Raw genomic sequence first — 13,288 nt, forward strand, 5'->3', positions numbered from 1 at the left:
TTTAGGCCAAGTTAGAGTAAAAGGGGTATAGTGATTGACTGACTGGAAAGAAAGGACGAAGTGTTTTTTGTCTGATCACATATTTCTTTAGAGCAACGGCACAACAAAGGGTGTGTGCTTCCTTTATACGATGGAGCAACAATGTTTTTTGAGAGGGTTTGACACAGCACAATTTGCAAAGTTTGTGACGCGGAAGCTTAATTCATTCTCTCCGATGACGTATTGTACATGTTATCTTGCTGCTGCTAGACTATGTTCAGCTTAGGAGAGTCCTGGTAGTGAAAGGACTAAGAAATGATATATCCAATTCCTCGAGTTCGAATAATCCATCCTTTAGGTGAATATGATAGCCAGGGGTAGGCAAGAATATAATATAGAACACATTCTCGGGCGAAAGACTTAATCATCTGTCCGCGAACTACCAAATCATAAGCTATATATTTTGCTAATTACACCTTAATAATCACTTTGCTAAGTTACTGATGCAAGCGGTGTGAGTGTATAAGTTATATAATTAACTATACAATATCGTAGCACAGTATGCAAAATAAATTACTCACGAAAGGGTGACGTAGAATCTGGCCTCTGAATCAAAACGTAGGCTACTTGGTAATGTCATGAGAGACACCTTGGATCCTGCCTAATCAAAACTTGCTTGCACGTGTGTGTTGCTAGATAAATATGTTAATTTCACGCTGCAAGGGATTCATTTCACACTCTGCCTGTCAATGATGATTGCAGCGTTAAACTGACTTCTTCACAATAAGGCTTTCAGCCAGGGAATATAGTTCATATTGTGTTTTTTGTAATAATTGAAAGTATTCTTCATCTCTGGGAGGATTATAGTGGAGGCGATGTGATTAAGGCTAAATGTTACACCTCCAAGTGGGAAAATATGCCCTAAGCTCAATAAAATGCGCAGAATATAAGCTTACACTCTGACAATTTTATTTATTTATTTACTTATTTATTTTTTTTGTAATGGTATCTGAATATATACTCGATCAAAAGCTATCTATACTATGGTGATCGATGGTTTCCCAGAGAACTGTTCTACTACTGAATTCTTTTAACGACCAACTTTATTGACTAGGTATTTCATAATCTGTTTCTGGTTTGTTGAGAAAAAAAATAGCTGACACAGGCGTGAGAATTTAAAGCGAGAATATTTTTCAAAACCTTTGTCCACTTTCTCAAAGTGGAAAGAGGTATACCTTTTAAAAGGTGGTCGAGCGGTTTGTGAGTGTGTGGTTGCCCTGCGTATTATTATTAGATTACATTTTTACAGATCATTGCCGTGCTTGTAGTGTCCCATCTTTCCTTAGCGGTTTATTCTGCATAGTGCATCTTATCATCCTTTTTTGCGTTATTTATATCGTTCTGACATAGTCTGCATCAACTACATACAGAATGATGTTGAGGTGCAATGTACAGAGTAAATCGCTATAATGGAGGCGTTGGGTACTATACAAAGCTACGTAGATTATTATTGTTATTATTATTATTACTATTATTTTTATTATTTGTTTCCCACTTCCAGTGCTTGGGGTCAGGGGTCAATGTGGTGGCTGGGGTGCCTGATGCTGCTCTTGTGCCCCTACTGTAGCACCAGTCAAACAGGGTGGCACTCCCAAGGTGGATGGAAAGTTGATAACAGAAAGGGATGGAGCTCCCGTTTCATCAGCCCTCGGGACTAGCTTCTGACCAGCCATCTTCGCTGAACTTTTTCAGTGCTTCAGTAACAGAGAAAGGAGGCAGCATACTCTTCATCACAGTGCCCTCTAACTCTCACCGCCAAACCACATGCACATTACACACCACAATTCCTATTCCAAAATCAGCAAAATGGCATCTCAACGCCCAGACTCGGAGCCCCCGAGGGGAAAAGGAGGGGGGCATTAAATCCCCACCACCCATCTCCCCCTCTTCTGGTAACGGCCAAACGAGATGCGTGGATCCACTGTGCGACTCACTCCTTGTTCATTTCTACAACATAGTGGCCTGTCCTCTAACTTTCTCTCTCTCTTGAACATCACCTCTCTTCCTCTAAATTTAACTTTCCTCTTTCTCATTGAGACTCAGCTGTCTGAGGCGACTGAAAGTAAACTCTTTCCTGTTGCCTTCTACCTTCTCTATACTCCCTTCAAAGCCAAAGGTGTCTGGTTTGTATATGTACGCCACGACTTACCTGGATACTGTGTTCCTGAACTTATGTCTTCTGAATTCTCTGCTTTTTGGCTTTGATACTCCAGTCATTCTTTAACTAAATATATTTGTTTTGTGCACTTATCCCCTGAGTCTACCGACCATGAACATTTCTGTGACTATCTTACGTCTAAGATGGAACACATTTTATCAGTTTCTCCATTCTCTGAAATCTCCATTCTAGTCTATATCAATTGTTCACCACGACCTTTGGATATTCTTTTTTCTTCACAGATCAACCTGATGAACAAGCTAACATCTTTTATATCCTTGATGATTTATAGCAGCTTGAACAGCATCCTACCTGTATCCCTGACGGCATTGGAAAGAATTCCAACATACTTGACTTGTTCCTTACACCTAATCCATTTACTTACATTGTTGATTTTTTTCTCTCCCTTGGGCTCCTCTCATCACAACCTCATCACCTTAACCTCTCCAGTCACTCCAGAAAGGCTTGTGAACTGTCATGAATTCGCCACATTGTGTTTTTTATACAAACTCATGACATTATATTAATATGGAAACTCATGAAACATTAATGAAAACTCAGAAATATTTACCCAACTAACCGTCCCGACAGTGCTCCAATCGGGAGTGTTTCTCTAAACGTTTGTTATTGTTTTATTAGTGATTGTTCTTTATGCACAACCTTGGTACATTACTGAGTGATATGTTTTGTTTATTTATCGTTCCTCCGCCTGCCTCTCTAGCCATTAAAGATAGGCCACACCTACTTCTGGTGATAATGTATTGCTTTTGTTGTTGAAAGATTCCCTGCACATATAGTGCAGGCCGGGCCTTATATTAGCCCGGTCAGTGGTGTATGGGCTGGTTAAAAAACAGTAAGTGGGGAGAAAAGGACCTAGGGATTGCCTAGCACACACGTCCTGTCTCCTGGCGGGCTTTGTGGTGTGTGTATGTATTGCTTTGTGGCTGATCTGAGAACATTTATCAGTTGATGTAGTGTTGAAACGGGAAGAGGACGTCGAGAGCAGGGCAGAGCAGTGAACACACCGTCATAGCGTCTTATCACCTAGTCTCTAGCAGTTCTACGACCCCCGCAACACCCACCAGCGATTGGTGATCGGCAAGCAGTGGATGTCGCAGCAGTGCGCTGTGCAATGGCCTGAGTAGCAGAGCCATTCAGTCTCATAGCAGAGCCACCCAGTCTCTTCGCAGCCACGACTCCAGTTTCTCCGCTGACCAGCATTTTCTTTTTGTTTCCTACGTTTAAGAGTATTAGCTAGCATGGTTGCAAGAGTGAGTGAATGCTCGTTTAAGTTATCTTGTAACGTAAGCATTCATTTTGTTTGTCATTAATAAGTTACAGTTCTTTTCTTTAAGCTTGATTAAATGTAAGAATTGTAGTTCATTTCTCCATATTGTGCTTACTTTAATTTGCTTGCTCCCAGTTTGCACAAACTTTTCTTATTTTAATCATGACTTATAGTTAAGTCAGTTCTTTCATATTAATTCATAAATCCGGTATGCCAGCTAGGAGTTAGCATCAGCAAGAATCTAATTATCATTATTAATTTCTATGGTAAAATTATTTATTGACTGTAATTGGTAAGGACACTTTCTCAGAGCCAACAGTATAACAATTCACCATTCGTGAGTGACTAGTCTCCGCTGTGTACTGTTGAGAAAGTTTATGAAATTCTTGTCTGAAGCGAATCGGCAACGTAAGCTGCCATAAAGTAAAAACCTGATATTTTGATTCCTTAAGTCGATCCCGCTCGTGTAAGTGGCGATTTTCACTTTTCTCCAATAAGTAATGGAGATATTTTTCTTTTCCCACTGTGACACCTGAAGTCTTACTTGAAATTTATTCTTATTTCACTTCCCCTCATGACATGGGCCCACCCAGGAAGCGGCTGCTGTGGCAATTCGGAGGTTCTGACTAGGAGGCCCTCTGGCAGTACTTCTTTGATTTGCCCTGAAATGATTACTGCTGCCTTGGCCGAGAGCCATCTGTGTGTGCCTCGCACATTAAGGTGGTTGCTCTCTTGGGCATGGAAGTATACATTCCATTTTCTTTTCTTGTGACTAATGCAAAAAAAAAAAAAAAAAAAAAAAAAAAAACTTGATTAAGTCAGACTTGTTCTAATGCTGTCCACAACAAGGTGAGGGCCTACGATACAGTAGATGCTGTGACCAACCTACTCCTGAATCTCATTTGTTTTATGTCTCTGCCCGGAATCATACTAAGTCTGTTCTTCGCTCTACTAAGAATAATTTCATTCATACTAAATGCTCTGAAATTTCCAACTCACATTCTTCTCGCTCCTTCTGTGACCTTTCCAAAAACCTCTCTGACAATTTTGCTTCATCATCTCTCTCTCCTCTTTTGCGCTGTAATGATTCTAAAGTTGTTTCTTCTACTGAAAAGACATATCTCTTTGCTCAGACTTTCTCCTCCAACTCCACCTTAGACGATTCCGGTGCTGTTCCTCCATCACTCCCCGTCTTTGACTTCCTCATGATTGATATTAAAAATTTCTTCGGCTGATGTACTTTCTTCCCTCATTGGCCTCAGTACTAACAAGGCATATGAGCCAGATGGGGTCCCTCCTGTTGTCCTCAAGAACTGTGCTCCTTAGCTTATTCCCTGCTTAGGTAAACTCTTTCGCCTTTGTCATTTGATAACTTTCCTTTTTGTTGGATGTTTGCTCTCAGTTATCCTATCATAAAGGAGGGTAATCATTCCCAACCCTCTAATTATCGCCCAGTTGCTTCAACATCCTGTGTTTCTAAAGTTTTTGAATCTGTTACTAACAAAATAATTTAAAGCACCTTTCCTATCGGAACCCTCTTTCCGATCACAAGTATGGATTCTGCCAGGGACGTTCCACTGGCAATCTTCTCACCATCCTTTCAGACTCCTTGTCATCATCCTTTCTAGACATCGGCGAATGCATTGCAGTTGCATTTGACATCTCAGTCTTTCAGTCGAGTCGGGAATAAAACTTTAATTTCCAGTCTGTCTTCCAACGGTTTGTTTCCTTCAGGCTGTGCCTTCATCTCTAGCTTCCTTTCTTATCGTTTTATAGCTGCTGTTGTAGACGGCCACCGATCTTCTAGACCTAGCAACACTGGTGTTCCCCAGGGCTCCTTATTATCGTCAACTCTCTTCCTTCTATTCATCAATGACTTTCAAAGCTGGAAATCTAACCCTATCCACTCATACACCGACGACCCCACCTTACACCTTTTCATTTTTCTTTCTTCCAGCATCCATATCAGTAGTTGCTGCGTCACCTTTAATACCTTACTTGGCTCATATCTCTGACTGGCATAACAGATGTTTTTGTTTTTAATACATTAAAAACTCAGTTTATTCATCTTTCGATACTTCAGACTCTTATGGAGGATTATCCTTTAACTTTTATCAATATCAAACTAAATCCTGTATCATCTTTGAACACGCTTGGGGTTTCGCGTGCGAGCGCGCGCGAGCGCACGCGCACACACACACACACACACACACACACACACACACACACACACACACACACACACACACACACACACACACACACACACACACACGCACGCACACACACACACACACACACACACGCACGCACACACACACATATATATATATATATATATATATATATATACACATAATGTGTAGGTGCGTTGGTGCGTGCGAGCGTACATGTATAATTAACTGCTGTCTTTCCTCTTTCCTAGCAAATGAAATATTTTAGTCTCACACAGTTAATTCTACTGTCTTCGTCAATCTTGTTACACACTATCAGAGAGTGTACACCTACGCCAGCGCCGATAGAGTTTATGACTTATTCCTGCATCTGAATTCGGTTCCATCTCAAAATGTAACTGATTATTGTTTGCCCCACTACCCACCTCTCCTCCAAATTTCATTAAACTCCGATAGCTGTTTGAGACGCCTTGTACACACACAGACAAATAGACACAGGTAAGTATATAACCTTCGTCCAACATCGTTGGCAGAATTAATTGGAAAGACGCCACAAAATGCAGTAATGTTGTTCAGTACTATAGCACATACAGCATCTTCATGCCATATCTAGTTAGTCAAGCCTTACTGAGTTTGGAAAAGAGTTTCTCGGCCTGGAACCTTAAGTTATGGCCATGTTTGACGTAATCAGCATTAGAAATCTTTTCTGAACTGCATTAAATTAAATGATCAGTAACCAAAGTAAAATGATAATGTCATCGTAGTGACTTTTTTTTTTTTTTTTTTTTTTTTGCATGGAAGTTGTCTGTTTGGCAAAACGGAAACAGCCACTTTATTTCGATCCTCAGAGGGTCCGCGGAATACGAGGAAATGAAGCCTGTTCCTAGCCATAATAAAAGGAGAATTCGTAATAAAGGGGATGAGTTCGGTAAGGAGATAGGACCCCTTGCTAATTGGGTCACATTATCCCTTCATCAGGCAGACAAAGATAGGCAGGAATGAATTAGTGCTCCCCATCCCATTAAAGGATTTCAAACGACCACAAAGAATAATTGGGTCCCGGTGGTGGCTGGATGCAGGGTCAGTCCCTCTCCATTTCAGTGGTTCCAGCCAGATGTCTTAATTTCCATTAGTGTAAGCTTTGTGTTTGTATTCTTGTGGTTGGATCTCTTTAAATGGGACGTGTTAAGGAATCTAAATAATAAAAAGAAAAATGACTAAAGATTTCTTGATTAAAAGATTTCATCCAGGATTACAACTTTCATGAAAAAAAAAAAAAAAAGAAGACATACATCAAGTATCTAATTTATTTTGTGTATTGGGGGGTGATATGGTGAAGCGTTGTGTCAGAAGATGGTGGGGAGGTGTGAGGAGTGGTAAGAAAGGCAGAGAAGAATAAGCAGGAGCCCCATTACCGACAGAACAATGATTAAGGATAATAATTTTTTTTGCTTGGCCACCATATCATGCAGATAAGTCACGCTGATTATGTTCGAATGTTCCGTTTTAATTATTATGGATGCAGTGTCGTTAATGTAGACTTGAATTCGTACTTGTATTAAAATTGACAGGTTGTCTATTTGTTTGCACTAAAAATTTTACATGGTAGCTCTTGTTAATTTGTTTTCCAAGAGTTCATGTTCACCCATCAGTACACCTGAAAACCTCAGTGTTACGTCGACTGTTGTCGACCATATCCTAAGAGAATCTGGGACTTAGCAGAACTGGTTGTCTGTTTTAGTAATTCTCGTGCAGTCGAGTTGCGTTCACTACAGCCATTTTAAAAATACCCTTTATGGAAGTATGTTTCATTCTTCTTCACAAAATTGATAATTTTTCTATTGGCAATTAGGTGTTTATTTACAAATCTGCCAGGTGTAATATTCTGCTTTCAAAGCTAAAGAGTAATAATGCGTTTGTCCACGTGTCTATCAGCTGGCGTATTGTTAGATAAAAATTTACCAAATTCTTTTAATGCTTTCGTGGAAAATAAGCTATGAAGGAAGGATGGTGCTTTAGTGATTCCTGGAATCATATTGCCGTGAACTGTTCAAATGGAAGACTTATTCCAACATATGGAAATCCCACATCTTCCTAGAATTAATATAATCTCCATGTATGGGTATAATTATGCCATTCAGAAGTACTTTAGGCATCCTAAAGGCATTCTAAATAACCTATGTTGTTCACACAAAATAAGAGATAACAAATGGTTCGCTCTCAGGGCCGGATCCATCACTTTGGAAAAAGGGTAGGAGTGATTCCTGGAAGAAATGACCCTTAATACACCCAAGGAATAAAAGAATAAAAATGTTCGTCTGTTTTACTCGTTTGAATGATAGAACAATATTATAGTATGTGCAATAAGATACTCATTGCACATATTTTGAAAAATAACTTTTTTTCTTAAGATCTGAGTTATCATTGGTCTCCCGAAAATAGTGGGGCCGTCCCCCCTCCCACCGCCAGCAACTCCCCCCCCCCCATTCCGTGCCTGACTCTACATTCTGTCACTGTAAAGAATGGTGGAATGATGATGTACCTATTTTTAAATATAATTTCTTGAGCTCAGTCACATGGCCCCTATGTTTCATTTTTTTTTTTACCTCCAAGCTATTTTATTCAGCTTTTGAAACTTATCTTGACGTGTAGAGACAAGATATACTCTATTAAAGCCGTCCATACAATGGAGTCTTTTTTTCATTATATATGCTACATCCAGATGATTATAAGCAGCATAAGAGAGACATCCCGTAAGTCTGATACTAAGGTTTAGAAACATTAGCTCTGCAATCATTCTTTACAAGCATCATTACATTGCTGGAAGAAACTTTACGCTCTTGCAACTTTTACATCGCAATCATTTACACTTTGCCAAATTATATTTTCTTTCCCAAATTTCTTGCATTAATTATTTGCAGATTTCTGATTTCCAGTAGATACTTGTGACAATTTATGGGTAATGCTCAGTGTGATGACAATTGATAAGGATGAAATTATAAGTATATAATTATCCAGCAATTATCAGTCATTATGATGCAACTATTTTGTCACAATTTCCAGGTCTTATCGCTGTCTGCCGAAACCGAAAGAGGTGATTCATTTTTACTATAACCCTCCGGTAGGCTTCCATATTTACTCCTTTTCATCATACCTGGTACTTCGTTCTCCTGACCCAGTTTCTGACATTCAAACAGGATGAGGAAACAGCACAGAATAATGGTCTCACCTGGGACACGACTGTGAGTAAATAGAAGCACTAGACACACAATAGAAAGAACTGAGTCTACGATAATTGATTTTATTATCTGTTGTCTTGAAAAGCTATGAGCAGTATTATGGATGGCAGTGATACCGTAACGCATCGTCCTAAGCGATTTGTTCTGCACATTACACCTAAGTATCCTATTGTAAGCCATTGATGCAAAGTATGTTGATATTAAGACGATATATTTTGTAAAGAAAAAAAAATGGGAGTTAGGAAGTGAAATACGCTACACAAATCAATGAGTAATGAAACTTCATATGCCACATAGAAAACGGAGCTTTAAGTGATGATCTTTCAGCTCGTCTTCCAGACGATTTTAACTAGTTGCTAGACGACTTCCTGCAGTATAAAATATGGCTAATTGAAGGATGTATCTACCTGTCCAATACGGTTTCACCCAAGCTTAGTAAGACAACTAAGGCCATACTATAAAAACTAATTCCAGTACTGACGTACGTGAGCGTCTGATGTTCCTGTTTGTCGTACCACAAAATAAACTGGGCTTTCACGTCAGGTGTTCGTCACCTGGTTGTGGCATAAAATAGTGGAATGTGACAGGAGGATAAATGCCACCAAACCATTGAGCTCCATAGTATGGAGAGGCTTTCTCATAGGTAACACCAAGTGCTTTGTGTGCGCGTAGCCAAGGGCCCAGGGCGGCGTTGATTCTTGTGCACTATTCACGAAGCCCACGCCTTTCAAAATCAGTCAATGAATTCGGAAACTATAGTGCCATGGTCCACTGTGCAGCTAAAATATAGTGTCATGGCCCACTGCTCAGCTTATGTAAGCAACAGCGAAACAGAAACAGCAAGCTAAGAACAGTGTTCCAATTACATTACCATGATGGAGGCGACGAGTGCAGGTGTTTCAATGTGGCGGCCAAAGTCACACGCCCGCCGCGGAGGTAGCTACTCCATACTATAGAGTTCAATGCATCAAACACCCCTCTTTCGTGTAACAAATTATAATGTTCGTAATACAATAGCCGGTTTTTTCATTTATAAACACTGAATAATTCAGGAATAATGTATTCCTTGGCAGGCTGAAATATATGAGAAAAACAGAGCTGTAGAAAATTTTGCAAGACTAAACGTTTCTGTAACGAATACGAGTAAACAAAACTTCTGTGGTGGTGTGATGGCAATGTGGCGCATAATATTTGGAGTTATGGTAATACATTGAGAGCCCAAGTTAATTTAAGACAGCCTGTGCAATATCTCAATATATTTTTTAAAACGGCAACAATATCCACGTTTGTGTGTTAGCCAGCTCAGTGGTGTAGTTATCGCATTTGATGGCAAGCCGATAAGCTTCTGCATTAGGTCGAATAATATCATTGTGTGATAGTCTTGGCATTGGAAAATCATGAAACAAATGTAACTTTTTTTAGTTAATTGAGTTGTTCTTGAAGCATATCACATGCAGTTCAAGTGTATAGTTGATTCTCGCAGCAGCTGCAGTGGTTGCTAACATAGGCTAATCAGTGTAAGTCACAGTTCTTTGCTGGGGGACATTACTACTTTCCCCCCTAATTTGAGACTCATTAAGTATATAACGTATAAGAAGGGTATATATACAATATTATTTTACATGATAGAAATTATAGATACCAGAATGAGGTCAGTGATGGTAAATGGTTTGTTAGGTTTGTATTTTTTTACCAGCTTTAGTGTTTCCTTACACTGTTAAGTCACAGAAACATGTAAAAAAAATCTATCTATCTATCTATTGCCAGACGCCTCAATCCCGTTTGGGGTGGCCACAAACAAATCGCCTCCAAGTCGCCCTGTCCCCTGCCATTTCATTGCCCTGCTCCCAACTCACATCCCCTTCTCTCATATACCTCTCCACCCCATCCCTCCATCTCATCCTCGGCCTCCCCCTCCCTCTTCCCCCCTCCACCTCACTCACATACACTCTCTTCGTCAGTCTTTCACCCTCCATCCTCTCCACATGGCCAAACCACCTAAGTGTGTTCCTCATAACGCTTCCTATCACATCCACATCCACACCACAACGCCACTTTATATCCTTATTCGTCAGACTGTCTCTCCATGTGACTCCACAGGCTCCTCATAAAAAACTCATTTCCACTGCTCTCACTCTTGACTTGTGTCCTTCCAACAACGTCCAAGCTTCACTTCCATACGGTAGAGTTGGTATCACAATACTGTCATGTAGTAACTTTTTCCCTTCCATGCTCATTTCCCTGTTTCTTATCACTGCTTTCAAAGAATCAGCAACCTTTCTTCCCTGCTGTACCCTTTCAAACACTTCACTCTCCAAACCTCCATCCTTACTCATCACACTACCCAAGTACTTAAACGTACTCACATTTTCCAATTCCTCACCATCCAACCTCGCTGTACATTCACTGACTTCACCTCTCTCAAAGACCATAACTTTACACTTCCCTACAAATTTGTCATCAGTACTAAGAAATAAATGCAGTCACCTAAGTTCTTCAGTGAAATATGTGGTTCGTTTTTCCTGCAAAATAAATTACTAAGCTGACTTTGTTAAGATAAAGTTTGGTAAGGTTACCAAATAAGAGTGAATTTGTTAGATAGGAAGCTGGCTGTTTACATGTTTCTGCCAAGCACTCAGATTTGAAAATGGGTGTGTTTGCTTTAACACGAAGTTTGTTAGTAAATCAATGCAGAGTACTTCATGAGATTCACAAAAAAGAAAAGAAAAAAGTCCTGAAGTATCTTTATCCAAAGAGTTTTTCTTACCTGTAAACAGCTGCAAGCCTAATTAAATGGCATGTACCATGCATGTATAATAAAAAAATAGTTAATTAGATGGAAACGACTATTATTGTAATGGAATAGGTGAGTGTAGGAAAGACAGGGAATATTGGTTTGGGTGGAAGGGTTATATAAGAGCATGAAAAGAGCAGTTAAGTTGTGACTGTGACAAACAGGAAATAATGAGATAACTGTTTAGTGAAGGAGACTATCATCAAGCATATAGACAGTTTAGGAGATAGCTAGGAAAACAGAACAGTAAGCATATTGAAATGTATAAAACAGAATGGATGAAAGTACTATAGAGGTGGAATGATTTGGAGGAAAAGAGGTAAGACTTATCTAGCAGAATGGGATAGAAAAGGAAATGTTGTACCAAGTGACTCAAAATATCACTGCAAACTGTTTGAAGAGAAACGTAATAATCAAGAATGTGAATACTAGAGGGGTATAAATACTGAAGTAATGACTTAGACGGGGGGGGGGGGGCAATAGTATAGGGGAAAAAAAAATACTGACAGTACACACATCTGATAACCTATATTTTCCAACCTGGTCTGGTGGTCATGGCTGGATGATAGGTGTGGAAAGAAATTGCTGAAAAAAAAAAAATGGAGCATGTGTTGATGCTGCAGTGAAAGTCACCATTCAACCAACTTGGAAAGAAGCAACGCACCCTGCATGCTAAAAATAATTCTGTAATAATTGTCCACTGAGATCTTGCAATATAAATTTAGGAACATTATGCTGTACTGTGCATGAGTAAAGGTGCAAATAATCAGAATATACTGCTGTAGGCTATAGTTCCCGTTTGGTGGGTTGGCAAGAGACTTACCATGGAAGTCTATAAAGTATGCAATAATACATTCACTTTCCTCGAATAAATTCAAATCTAGATATCTTTATTAACAATTTCATGCAAATAATTGCAAAAAGAGGATAAATTATAATTCATGCTTAGCCTATACAGTATACTGTATCTTGTTCGGAAATGCATCCTCTTTATGCTTTCTGCCGCAATTTTTTTTACCAATTCTAGCGAATATATACATGTTTCCTACACAAAAATAACAGTTTAGAATGGGTTTGCAAAGTTCCTGGTGCATTAAACGGAAGAAACATTCACAATTCGCGCGCATTAAGCGCCCATGCTGAGTATTCCCCTCCAATCTAACGCTGTCGCGGCATTGAATTGGATTTCGACAAGACTGACGGTCCAGATTTTTTATACTAAGGATGATTGAAACTCAGTATCGGCTGACAACTGGACGTTGCCATTGGCCCTCCTGAACTCTTGATTTTCATAGAGTAGCAAGAAAATATCGCAGTGATGGAATAAAGGCATGTCCGACACTTTCTTCTCTAACGCATTATAAAAAAGTAGGAAATACCTGTGGGTAGAGAAACTTAACAAACTTATTTCAGTTTAGGAAAATCAACTGGGATAATGCAATGAGAATAATAATTCAATAAACGAAGATATGTGCCCCTCCGTACAACTTTTGGCCATAATTCGGTGCAGGTGTTGCCTGCTATTTAAGCGAGTCAAGACAGACACTTCTTTTTGTAGTCTATTTTTTATGCTACCACATGATATTGCTCTGTTTA

The sequence above is a fragment of the Coenobita brevimanus genome, chromosome 76, assembly GCF_032717465.1.
Source record: "Coenobita brevimanus isolate Jiangsu-jjx chromosome 76, ASM3271746v2, whole genome shotgun sequence".
In the NCBI taxonomy this organism is placed as follows: Eukaryota; Metazoa; Arthropoda; class Malacostraca; order Decapoda; family Coenobitidae; genus Coenobita; species Coenobita brevimanus.